This window comes from Phoxinus phoxinus, assembly GCF_949152265.1.
Source record: "Phoxinus phoxinus genome assembly, chromosome: 14".
Classification (NCBI taxonomy): domain Eukaryota; kingdom Metazoa; phylum Chordata; class Actinopteri; order Cypriniformes; family Leuciscidae; genus Phoxinus; species Phoxinus phoxinus.
The window spans coordinates 16,737,165-16,750,719 of record NC_136889.1 but is presented as its reverse complement, the minus strand read 5'-3'; the positions used below and the strand labels follow the sequence as shown (position 1 = coordinate 16,750,719).

The window sequence follows — 13,555 nt, the reverse complement described above, 5'->3', positions numbered from 1 at the left end:
TGCCATGTTTTCCTGTAAAAATCTAAACAGAAAAAATCGCACATAAGTTCAAATCGCAAATGCATCTCATTGGCAAAAATAAATAAATAAATAAACAAACAAACACACGCACACGCACACGCACACGCACACGCACACACACACACACACACACACACACACACACACACACACACACACACACACACACACACACACACACACACACACACACACGTCCCCATAGATGGTAATATCCTTATACACACATATATACACTGCCGTTCAAAATTATGACTTTTTAAAAATGTTTTTAAAATACGTCTCTTATGCTCACCAAGGCTGCATTTATTTGATGAAAATAAATAAAACGGTAATATTGTTACAATTTTAAATAACTGTTTTGTAATTAAATATATTATATATATTATGAATATATATTTTGAATATATGCCATCACAGGAATAAATTGCATTTTATATTCAAATAAAAAAGTTATTTTAAATTTGTAACATTATGTCACAATAATACTGTAGTTTTATATAACGTTTTAATAAAAAGAGCCTTGGTGAGCATAAGATACACATATATATATATATATATATATATATATATATATATATATATATATATATATATATATATATATATATATATATATATATATATATTTTTTTTTTTTTTTTTTTTTAAATATATTATGTTAAATAAATATGATATAGTCAGTCACTGAAAACAAGTCTTAACTTTATGCTATTATTTTAACTTATGCTGCTTCTCATGAAAAATTATCTTGATTTAATAATGTTTGGATATATTTAGTGGGAATATATTGTTGATTCGGTAATTGTAATATAGAATAATATAGGCTATGTTAAATATTATCCAACAAATAATAGAATAGAATAGAAAAGAAAAGAATAGAATAGAATAGAATAGAATAGAATAGAATAGAATAGAATAGAATAGAATAGAATAGAATAGAATAGAATAATCATACTTTAATATTATACAAGAAATGATATCCATATTCAGGTGCGCTGGAAGCACGCTGTGTCTCGGTGAGTACAGGTGGGCATGTAACGAAGGCAGAAAGTCTTGTCATCTTGATTTTTAAATATGAAATCTCACTTAAGTTCTCCAGAGGGGAACATGCTTCACCCATTCTCTACTACAGCAGAAGAGAGAGAGAGAGAGAGAGAGAGAGAGAGAGAGAGAGAGACAGAGTGAGCAAGAAAAATTTATGCCGCCACCAGTGCTGAGCATATGCTGGAATAATTAGGGGGGAAAAATCTTGCGCTTATGCAAACTTCCAATTGCCAAAAAAATAATCTGTCTCAAACAAAGGAAAGACCCCTATGGTGCTGGGGTCTATGGTTTCTGTCATACCTATTCCTGTGGGGTTTCACATGACAAAATGCAGAAAGTTGTTTTGTCCCTCTTCCTGTCATGTTACACCCCTTAACCGGAGTATCCCCCCTCCCCTCTCTCTCTCTCTCATCCCCTCTCTCTCTGTGTCTCTCTCTCTCTCTCTCTCTGTCTCTCATGTTGTCTTGCTGTCTGTGCTGTCAGCCCATAGCCTGGCACCTGCTCTCATGTTCCTAATTAGTCTCATTTAATTAATTATATTCTGCTGCACATCTCCTTATCTTCCTCTCGGTTCAGTATTATTTTTTTCCATTTACATTAGGCTGAGAAATGAGCTGCTCAGCTTTGTCTAATGAATTTAAAGAAATGTTGCCCTTTTAACACCACTTAAAATAGTATGAATTCTAGCGGCTACGGTTACTTTTCGGCTGTAACCCTCTGATGCATGAAATATTAAAACACATGTGAATAAAGCATCTTAATGTTTCTTTCTTTGAAGCAATATGTACAATACAATATTACATTGCACAATGTATTTGTTCAAATATTGCTTGTTTTAAATAGAATTATGGGTCATCATAATATATAAATACATTTTATTTTGCGCTGGACAAAATCTATAATTTTGAGAAAAATATTTACTTATTTATTTAATATTTACTTACCACTGCAATATAAAACAAGCATGCATTAAAGGGTTAATAATTCATGCTAAGCCATGCGTCTTGTTTTCTTGTTTGCCAAGCGAGAGCTTTGTGCTAAATGTTTCTTTCAGTAAAAAACAATAAATATTAAAGCAATGAATGGCATGCAGATTGAATTATGTAATTTAGCCCACATCTATAAAGTACATACCATATTGTTTTATACTTCTGGGCCTTTTTATTTGGTGTCTTCCAAATTTCCCATGCCAGTTTATTTGTTCGTCCATTTACCAGTCACTTAAAGTCAATCTGATATGCGCCCTCCGTCAGCAATCCCCACGCTCAAGGCCTCAGTGCTTCGCATTTAGTTACTGACACACTCATCCGCCGGCTCTTTACCTTACCTAAGAAAACAAGTCAACTTTAAACACGGCAAGTGAGCCGGCAGTCAGGAGCGCACTTCAGCAAAGACAGTTTACCTAAGCACCTTCTTTCTTCTCGGTTAGTTTCTCTATTTCATTTGTCAGATTCACTCAGCTTGCATGCCTCTGTTGTCTATCAGGTTTGCTGAAGGTGTGATAAATAGCGTGTTTTTTCTCCAGCAGAGTGGACTGTAGAGGAGCCAGAATTCAACTGGGCCTAATGTGCTGACTTGAGACTCAGATTGGAGAGGCCGTGGGTGATCACTCATCATTTGATCTGCGATAAGGAATTTTGGTTAAGTTCCAGTGAAGTTAGAGTTCAGACCGATCTCAACATCAGACTCTCTGTGACGAGAACTCTGCTGGAAAAGCAATTTCTCAAATGACTGTGTTAAACTCATAAATGTCTTGATCCCGTGCTGTTGTTTTCCTGATAATCTCTATGTAGCCGACTATAATAACGTCTTCTGCATATGGCGAAGATAAACCATAAGACGGTCTCATGTGGTGCTTCCATATTGGACACCTGCAATAAATAGACTCCACTGTTTGGCAGATCAGTCCTCAATCTTTTCATCTAAGGAACGGCTATGGAAGACCATCCAAGGTACCTGGGCTTTCATTCTGGCGATGGAAAAAGCCTCAAATTTCACTTCCTGCTGGTTGAGATGGGGTGTTCCACAGATGCCTGAGTCCCAGCGCCTTCGGCTAGAGAAAGGGCCTCATCAATAATTCAGCCTCTGATCAGACTTTCCACAATGGGGAAGAACAAACTTTTGGCTTGACGGCAACCACGTCACACTGATAGTATTTCCCATGCTTAGATAGCTTTGCATTGACCATATGGACATCATAATTACCAATGGGACGAGGCAACAGTTTCTTGATCACCAGGCCAAAAATCACACAACAACCTTAATTAGTTTGGGCTGCTTCAGAGCCCATCCTGGACTAATATGGTGCCGTAATGATGTTTTCTGATAGGCAAGATACCATAGGTACTAATTAATTCTAATCCAATTTTGGAAATGGGCACAGCGAAAAAGAAAATGTGAAAGGAGATATTTCAGCTGGATTGGCAAGCTGTGATATACTTCGAATTTTGTTTATGGATTTAGCATTTTTCTGTGATTTGACAGTCAATTTGCCATTTAGCTGTTTCTTTCAGTCACATATATCTAAATCCGATATTTGACATTTTCTAGTTATAAGCTGTACTTTCTTTACTGTTCTTGAAGTGCTTAGTTTAGGTATACCCATTCCAGGGCTTCAGACTGTGGTTATAATGATCGCCAAAGCGACAAAAATGCGTTAAATAATTTAAAATCTAGTCACAATTGGTGTCAGCCAGTAAAACTTTTAAGCGTTTATATCAGATATCATGTAGTTTGAGTGAGCACCAGTGTTTTCTACATGTAAACGTGAACACAGGTGTAATGTTTTGATTCGCAAACAATTTACTCTTATGATTGTGTTTCTTTTTTTAAAGAGATTTGCAAACCAGCTTCAGTTGTGCTCAAGTTAACGGTTTGAGTCAGAATCACTCAGTAAGTGAATCGTTCACTCCCTAACTATATTTCAGATTCAAAATGAGCTTTGAACTATAATTGTGATGGTCATATATATCAATGTGCATTCACAGAGTTTTGTTGTAGTATATTCATAAATTTTATTCTATAAACTTTCAAATATTTAACAAAAAATATTATCGGTTATTGGTTTAGCTTTGAGGTTGACTCGACATTAAGGGACAGTTTGTTTGGGTGACATGTCATATTTGTTTGTTTTTGTTACAAAATAATTCTTACAAAAATGTTTATGGCACAATTGGGATCACTTTTAGAGCATCAGATTTGAACTAATTTAATAAATACATCTAGAATACGCACAAATATCCCCTCCACGGACACACTGAAGCTGATTTTAGTCGCTAGACTTTTTAAATGGAATGCCAAGAACAATGCAAATTAAAAAATTCTACATAAATATATAAGTATAAACTATACATTTAAAACTCTATTAAAGTCAAGTAAACAGTCTGCAATAAAATAAGAACAAATCAAACTACAAGCAATGGCACAAATAATCACAATTGAACAAAGATGCAAATTAAATAAACTGCTTTTCAGTTTTATCAGGTAGATCTAACCGTAGTAGTAGAAATTGAATAAATTAATTAAATGTAAAATAACACTGCATAGTCTTTACTGTATAAATTAAATGTAACTGAATCCTTATCAAAGTTACTAAAGTTATTCAGTCAAAAGCATTGTGATTTGTTGCACAGACAGTATTAGGCTGCTGTCACTTTAAGGTACTGCACAGATCCAATATAATACTTTTACTGCCACCTGAGACCCATCTCTCTGTAGGCAAGGGTTTGGTGAGCTGGTACCTGCTTACATCACGCAGTACCACAACATCCAATAGGAAAATTCAACTGCAGTAGCCACCGTTCAACCTGAAGAGGGCAGCACTCAAGGTGTTTTTACACCATATATTGTGGAATTAAAATACTTAATACCCAAATGTCAGCAAATTTACTTGAATCAATGAACAGCATTAATAAAGCCTCAGTCTTACAGATCATTAACTAAAAAAAGTTGTTTTAGGGTTTAGTTACGCTTTAAATACATTTTTGTCGCCTCTCGTGAAATGTGGTCGCACATGCGAGTGATTTACTCGCATTGTAGAGGGTTGCAGTTTACTAGGCCTATGTGTTAAACAGATAACCACAAGGTGCATATATTGTAAATAGCTCAGTTTCCTGTTTGATTTTCAACTTTTTGAATATGACAGCCCCTCTGCTTCGATGACCTCATGAAATACTGAAGGCCTCATGGAACACTTTTTCGTCCATTGTTTCATGAATACTGCATATTCAGACATACTTCTCACTTGACTTGCTGCTTTTCACATACTATATAGTAAAAAAGTGTGCACACCGCTATGTGAATATTTCCTGCTGTTTACCAGAGCTGTAATTAATCACGAAATTGAACCAATCAACATGTATCCACCATAAAGACGTGTTCAGTCCATATGGAAGTGGCTGTACATATATAACGAATCAGAGAATATTTCCCAAAAAAAGAGTTATTTATAGTATTCGAAACAATGGGGTGGGATTCTGTTCTATTAACCTGAGTGCAGTGTTAAAGGATCTGTTTATGGAGAGGAAATGACAAGAAATGGGGTTGACAGGCCTGGAGTGAGACAGTTAAATGCCCCTCGCTGCTTTGGATAATTAATAAATAAAGCACCAGGGGAGCCCTGCCATGCCTTTCTCTATGACAGGGGCTGTCTCCAGTGCGCTAAAGCATTAAATGACCAATTTCTGTCAGACTAACTTCCACCATGCACTCTCTCTTTCTTTCTCCCTCTCTCACTTGCTCTTTTTCTCCCTTCTCTCTGTGGCTTCCTCCTCCGGCTCTCTCTCTCTCTCTTCTCCAAAGTAAGCTACTTTGCTCTCTTTGCACTGAGTTTTTCAGCGACTGATGGCTCTAGTTCATTTCTGCTGAATTAATTGGTCCCTGAATGAATTCTGTTGACAGGGCAATTCATCATGTGTTTGGCCTGACAGTGACTGGGTGTTGGGGAGGGGGTGGTGGTATAGAGAGGAACACTGAGCCAGAGGGAGGTTGGGGTTAGGAGGGACGATGGGGGTTGGTGCTTCTTCACTTTCTCTCCTTTTTCTGTCTCTGTCTTGCTCTCTTTCTCTACTCAGACTCTTAACGGGCGAGATGAGCCTCGGTGTGGAGTCTTGAGGACTGTAAAGGGGGGGCTTGTGTGTTGTTTTAGCCTCTGTCTCGAACATTAAGGGTGCCCTGGGGTTGCAAACACACAAACCCCTTAGGTAGGGTCTTTGTCGGCTTTCAGAAGATATCCACTTGATTGGATGGTCGGGTCAAAGGAAAACTCTGCTCTAGGCGCTCTGTTTTCTCGTCTCCTTACAGGCTAGGTGACATAATCGTGTGGAGAAGCAGATTGCGGTAGTGCTTAATTACATAATATGGCACACAGTGGCCATTAGAAGCGATCGTTTAGCTGTTGAAAGAAAATGAGATTTGGCTGCCGGTGGAAGTGGCCAGATTTGGAGGCAGAGAGTCTCTCCGATCAGATGGGCTTCTGTAAGATTCCTGGGCTAATAATACAACTAATAAAACCACCCCGTTGTTTGGTGCAAAGGCCGAACCTGGTAGCTCTCAGCGCCACCCACACGTCGCTTTTTACAAAGCTAAATCAATCAGTGCTTGCTCATTAGGACGCTCACCAACTTATGTAACCGTCTCTTGGATGAGCTCACACAGCTTGGGTAAGAATGACCTCATAATCACAGCGCAGACAGTGTCTGAGCACCAAAGCCACTGTGCTTGCAACAGAGATGATGCTGGGAATTTTTTTGATTTCGTTCCCATTATTGCCACAGTAAAGAAATTCAGTGTTAAACACATATTGAAAGGTTAGGTTAATTAAAAGTTGGATATAGTACATCCTATATAGCCTACCTGCTACATCCAGTCAAAGTCCCTTCCCTTTCAAGGAAAGTCTGTTCTTTATTTGCAATCCCACAGGCAGCTATTTCGGGAATCCAAGACCATATCTACTTGAATGGGGGAATCCTGAAATCTCAAAAAGTCACATTATTTAATTACATTTCAAACCAGCAACAATAACTTAACAATAAGAACTGTCCTATAAATTGTGTTTCTTATGCTTGAATAGCATTTAAAAAGCTTATACTGTTTTTCAGGCTAGATCTGCCAATGCTTATGTGCTAAGTACGCTGACTGTTCTTATTGCAACTAACGGCAGCTGCAGTGACACAATGACTTTACCAATCGCCGATTGGCTCTTTTATTTAGAAGTCGGGACTTTGCACTTTCTCCCCATTTATTAGTAATCTAAGTGCCCCATCTTTGCACATTTGAAGTCTTTGCTACTACAAACACTCACCTAAAGCAATATATAGCAAATCTCGGCTGCATAATTGTTTATACTGTCGCAAAATGTAAACTGTTTTATCACACAGCTCTTTATATAAAGTTACATCCAACTTTTTCCACATACTGTACAGTACACTCATGTCAAGTTGATATATCAAATCTCAACTGCTTATTTTTTTTGTTATTGCAAAATGTAACTATTATCACCCATCTATAAGCTGGATATATAAACTAAATCCTTATACATATACTCACAAAGGGTGATATATAGCATATCTCAACTGCTTGATTGCTTGTATTGTAAATGTAAACTATATTATCGCCCAGCTCTAATCTGCTAAATGTGACTATAAAGCATATTAAGGTACTAAGATATTATAAACACTATACAGTGCTGTGTAGATTACTACAAATTGTAGTCAGTTACTGATTCCAAATTACATGACAAAAATTGTAGTTAGTAATGTAAAGTAAATTTATTGTCTGTAATGTATTCTGGCTACTTTGCGATTACGTTTTAGATTACTTTTGACCAAACTCATTTATTACATTGATTTGAATAGCATAATCTCGTGCCATATTTATTGGAACATACTGTAAAGTATTAGATTATTATATTAGGGGTTCATTGTGGACCTGCAGGGGTTCGCAGGTTTAATGAAAAGCTATTAATTAAATCATTTAAAAAATGAAAACAATTAAAATAAAGCATTTACTTAAAAAAAAGTTTGAAAAATGTTTGTTTACCCGCATGTCATGTGACCATTAATCAGGGAACCGTGAACTTAATTTTATTACTATTATTGACTTCATTTTATTATTGACATATTTATTAACTTAAACTATGAGGGCTTACTTCAAGTAAATATATTAGGGGGAAAAAATTCAGCTGAGAATATTTGGGGAATCTCTGCAATGCATGTAAATATGAAATTATGTGAATTTGTACATTTTAAAGAGTTGGAAATACAAAAGCCTTCCAAAGACAGTAATACATGGTTAAATAACTCACTGATAATTGAGTGATAATTTAAATAATTATTGTGTTCCTCAGGAGCTGATTAAATATGCAATGTTCTTAAAATGATTTCTGTAAAACCAGTGATCAAATGCCGTGTGGGTCTCAGTTTTCAGTAGTCACATGACTAGTAGCTGGTCTGTGTGTGTGCAATACCTGGAATACCTTCTTAATGTATTTAAGCAGTAGGCTTTTATTAATATTTATACAGCTATGGTACAAGGCTCTCATGACAAGATGCACAACCATCCAGAAGACACTCGCAGATGTTTCAGGAACAGGGCATGTAAAATAAAGCAAATGTAAGTCCTAGACATCAGATCTTTGGTGTAACTTATATGCAAGTTATTTTTTATTTTTTTATAAATATATATATTTTTATAAATAAATATTCATAAAAAAATCAGTCCGTTTTTCCATAAGGTGAATTTTAAATCTGGAGAAACTACTGGCAGCCCAAAGTATTTTTTTTTTCATGCTCCGATTCATTGCGGGCCTGTGTTCAAATCATAGATATTTGAATTCACACACCCTGTTCTTAAGTATAGCATGAAAAATCAGTTCTTGTCATCTCACAAACTACACTTGTCTTGATGACATACAGTACCTAAGAAATACTCCATTCCCAGACATCATCGAAAATTTCATAATTAGCAGTGTCCCTAATGAGGTGTATTTGATTGACAGCCCCAGGTTGGCCTTTCCCCTCCCCAGCATCAAATATGACAGCAGTGATGATGACGAGCACATAGACGGCTGACAGGACTTAACAGCGAGTGCTGTCCAGTGCAACTCCTCTGGTGCTCCTTCTCTCTCCAGTGTGACACCCCATGACAGATGATGCCGTTTTCTCCCCATTCAAGCCTCAGAAAACATCCGACATTTTCCCATTTCTTATGAATAATGTGTCTACAAATCTTTATTGTTTGTGGGAAATTTACATAGAACTACATGGACACATTTTCCGTGCGATTACCAATGTGACTAATGCTTGATGAGATGCAGGCGATGTCACGCTGGCCTGTTTCTTGGAAACGTGCATGTTTCTATGTCAGTGATCAGGTTATTCTTGTAAAACCAGTGTAATACAGTCATACCGCAGTTCTGGGGTTGGCACATAATTGGAATAGAGCGTTCATGTGCGTTTCTGTAGAGTTAGGACTGAGAGTTGTGAAATTTACTGAGTTAAAGGTCATAATACTGTGAGAATGTTAAAGGTTTTAAAAATATATATATATAATTTCACAAGTTCCCAAAAAAATTGCACAGTATCATTAATAATGCATTAAAATCAATTAAAGTATTGTAAACATTCAGAATCTATAAACTGCAAGGTCACTTTCACTTTACAAAAATAGTTCACATAACCTTGAAATTCATTTGAGAATGAGACTGCATTTGTTTGTATAGTTGTCTCCAGTAGTACTGAGCTCGGGCCCCTCGCAGTGTTTGAGGAGCCGAGAGGATGACAGGTGCTTTTTGTAATGCCTTGCTGATGAGAGCCAATCAGCTGATTCCATTCTGCACCCCCCCCCCCCCCTCCCCATCTCCCCTGTTGTCATCTGGCATGCTAAAGTAAAGATGAGCCTGATTGACAGATGCATCCGGGTTCACAGTTTATTGGTTCCAGCAAAAGAAGCAGATATGCCAATTTAGACAGGGGAGTGACAAAAAAGTTTCCATCTAAATGGAATAATTTTACCACTGGGAATTCTCAGCTGGGGGAAGAACAGAGGCAGGCCTTTTTCGTTATTTTAACAAGGGCTGAATGACAAACATATACGACAGTAAGAGGCTGACAGAACAGCAGCTTTTGATGCTTCACAGGGGAGCCATGAAATAAACAATTGGCAGAAAAATTGAATTACAGCAGGGTAGGATTGTGTGCTCGGGCTGGGGAAGAGCTGCTGCAGGCACCAGTCAGCTGCGGAGGGAACCCAATGCATCATTAAATAGTCCACACTGTTTTACACCCTCACTGTGACGACTGCTCTCTGCTTCTGTTCCTCCACGCTTCCTTTTACTTGCTTACACTTTCACTCTCGCTAAGACTCTCTTTGCTCTCATTCTTCTTCGCTTGAACTTCTTTTATGTTTGCATCTCACTGTCTCTTTCAGCCTTAAACGTCCTCCTGTGTCCCCTTTGCAATGGCATAAAAGGCCATATTGATTTTTGGGTTTGTTATTAGATATGGATATGAAGGAATATATATGTGATATATGTGTGTGTGTGTGTGTGTGTGTGTGTGTGTGTGTGTGTGTGTGTGTGTGTGTGTGTGTGTGTGTGTGTGTGTGTGTGTGTGTGTGTGTGTGTGTGTGTGTGTGTGTGTGTGTGTATAAATGCACACACTCATACACAAAATATGTAAATATATACCGGTATATGTGTTATATATATATGTGTGTGTGTGTATATTTTTATATATATATATATATATATATATATATATATATATATGCACACACACATACACAAAATATGTAAATATATACGTGTGTGTGTGTGTGTTGATTTTAATTAAAATAATGTATTGTGTACAATATTTTTAAACCAGTATTACACATATCAGGATATTTTAAACTACTACTATATATGTAATGTTGTTTTAAAAATAGGTATAATTTATACACATATGTATAATTTTATATTACAATTTATAAATAATACACAGTTAAAATCAACATTTACAAACACCACATATATTATATTGTCCGAAAAATTTCAATATTGTATTATATTATATTGTCCGAATAATTTAATTCTCTATCTTTTAGCCTGACTTGTTTAAAAACACTCAGTATACATTTATTTACTGGATACTAACAGAATAAAACTAGCATTTATTCAAACCGAATGTCTCCCAGTTTGGAGTATCCTTGAACTCTGAATGACTCTTTCATGAAAGGGTTAATAATCACCACTACTGTCACAGGATGACATACAAAAAATTTATTTCTCATATGCACAAAAAAAAGAGAGAGAACTGGACAGAGGTGGAATAAAGTGATGGCTAAGGCCATGTCGCTTTTTGTTACATATTTTCACCAGAAAGTCTTTTTATGCTTGCAACAAATTTTGTTTGTAATACATATTTTGCATTATTTTAATGAAAGGAGAACCATCTCCCCTTCCTGCTGCTGCGGGCTTGTTTTAAAAAGAAGAATTCTGTCAAGAACATGTTTCCAAAAGCCACAAACAAACGTGGATTGCAGTGAGTGTCAGTGAGAATATATTAGTTCTATGCGGGACTGTAGTTTAACTTCATAGCTTAAATTATATTTTTATAATATTTTTTGTATTGTGTGAAATATAACTTGTGGTTGCTCTGTGTGTACATTTATGTACAGTTGTATTTGTTATTGTTTTTTTCCTTTGCATGCTATGAATTTTGAATCATCTGATCTTGTAGCAAAATAACTTTAACTTAATATTTGCGACAAAAAAGCTTCCGAATTCTGAAGTCTTGTGTTTAACTCTATCTTGACTTGTACAGGAAGGTTAAAAGTACAAAAACAATCCACAAAACTATGCATGTGAAATGTATTTGTTCATTTCTACAGGCTTATCCTCTATACTGGATTTAGGGATCATTTAAAATGAAAGGTAAGATTGAACGCAGTGATAAAGGAGAATACAGAATACCATTTTACTTGATTTGCATAGAGACTTAAACAGTATGAACAAGTTAAGTAAATGTGAACCGAAACAAAACATACAAACAGCCGCACATGTGGTGATAGCATCCGAAACCCGCCGAACGACGCAGGTCGGGTTTCAAACTTTTTGTTGTGCGTCTCTGCAAAGCACAACACATTGAAGACACAAATGTAATGTCAATCTTTTTTTCTTTTTTTTTTCTTCTTTCAATTGTCATATCTACAAATGGAATCAGTAAATTAGTACGATACTGCAATGGTGAAATGTAGATGATCTTATATACATAGAAGAATTGTTTTCACATTATACACAAATCATTCTACAAAGCAGCAGTTTGTTGCAAATGACATACCTTTAAGTAACAGAATTCACCTTTTCTGTGTACATTGCTGTGGGCCTAAGATGGATCTTGTCCTTTTTGTTCAACATTACCACATACAATCAGTTTTGACTACTATTAAAACATAATACTGTTTTATTGACAGATACAGCAAATAAAATATTAAATATCAAACTAAGTCTTTGGCAAACGTGGTATAAAGTACATTCACTTTACATTTCCAGGAGCGTATGTATGGACCCTTTCCATTTCTATCCTCGGTTAACATTTGGTGAAACGTTTGTTCGACCACACAGAGGGCTTACATGCATGTCTACCTCTCAGGACCATAGCCAAACCATAAAAAAAATTGAAATTAAAAAAGCTGTAAGGCATTTGTTGAACTTGTTGTACAATTGACTGCTAATGATTACTTTGGTACTGAGCCAGTCAGAGTCGTTCTGTCTCAGTTACACGTTACAAAATTGGTTCTTTAAGTTTAAGGAATCATTAATGATCCACACGGAAGGACAAACAAAGCCATATACTAGTTTTGTAATATATAGCAAGTGGGGTTCTTTTGTCCAATGTCGCTGTTTTTTTTTTTTTTTGTCAATTGGAGTAGACCTTTTTGCTTATATATAATCTGGCAAACTTACGAAGATAATTGCAATTCATTTGTACTTATAAATCCAGTAATGCAAAATAGTGCAAACGAGAAAAGAGCGGCACCGATCATGATGAAAAAAATGGAATATCCTGAAAAGGTATGACACACAAATGCACACACGCACACAAACCATCAGCTAAACCAAAACAATAATTTAATATACGGTTTTCTTTTCAGGTCATTTACAGCAACAATTAACTTCTTCAGTGTCTGACCTGTTTTATCTTTTTTTTTTTTATGTTTTCTTTCCCCCGTTTTGATTGTGTATCACAGAAAATGTTAAATCAAGTTGGTAATTTCATACCACGAGTCAGAGATGGCTTCTAAGACTGTTACACTTGTCTGTTTGACAGAAAATGGAGCAATTCCGCAGTTTTCTGCTCGGCTGACACGTCGCTGTTCTGTCCGTGAGAGGTAAGACACTAGTGAAATGGTGTAGGACATGGGCAAACTACTTTAAAGGCCTCAGGCAACCTTGTGTGTGTGATCTGTTAGTGATACTAAATACAGTATGTAAAGGAATGTATTGATT

At 36.2% G+C, this 13,555-nt stretch overlaps 1 long non-coding RNA gene across 1 annotated transcript in view; it reads left to right on the top strand.

Annotated features, from left to right (window-relative positions):
• Positions 1–13,555, top strand: part of LOC307010453 — a 66,993-nt gene that overhangs the window by 46,399 nt on the left and 7,039 nt on the right. The window contains exon 2 of the long non-coding RNA XR_013800196.1: positions 13,377–13,437. This is a non-coding gene — a long non-coding RNA (uncharacterized lncRNA). The remainder of the gene's footprint in view (positions 1–13,376; positions 13,438–13,555) is intronic.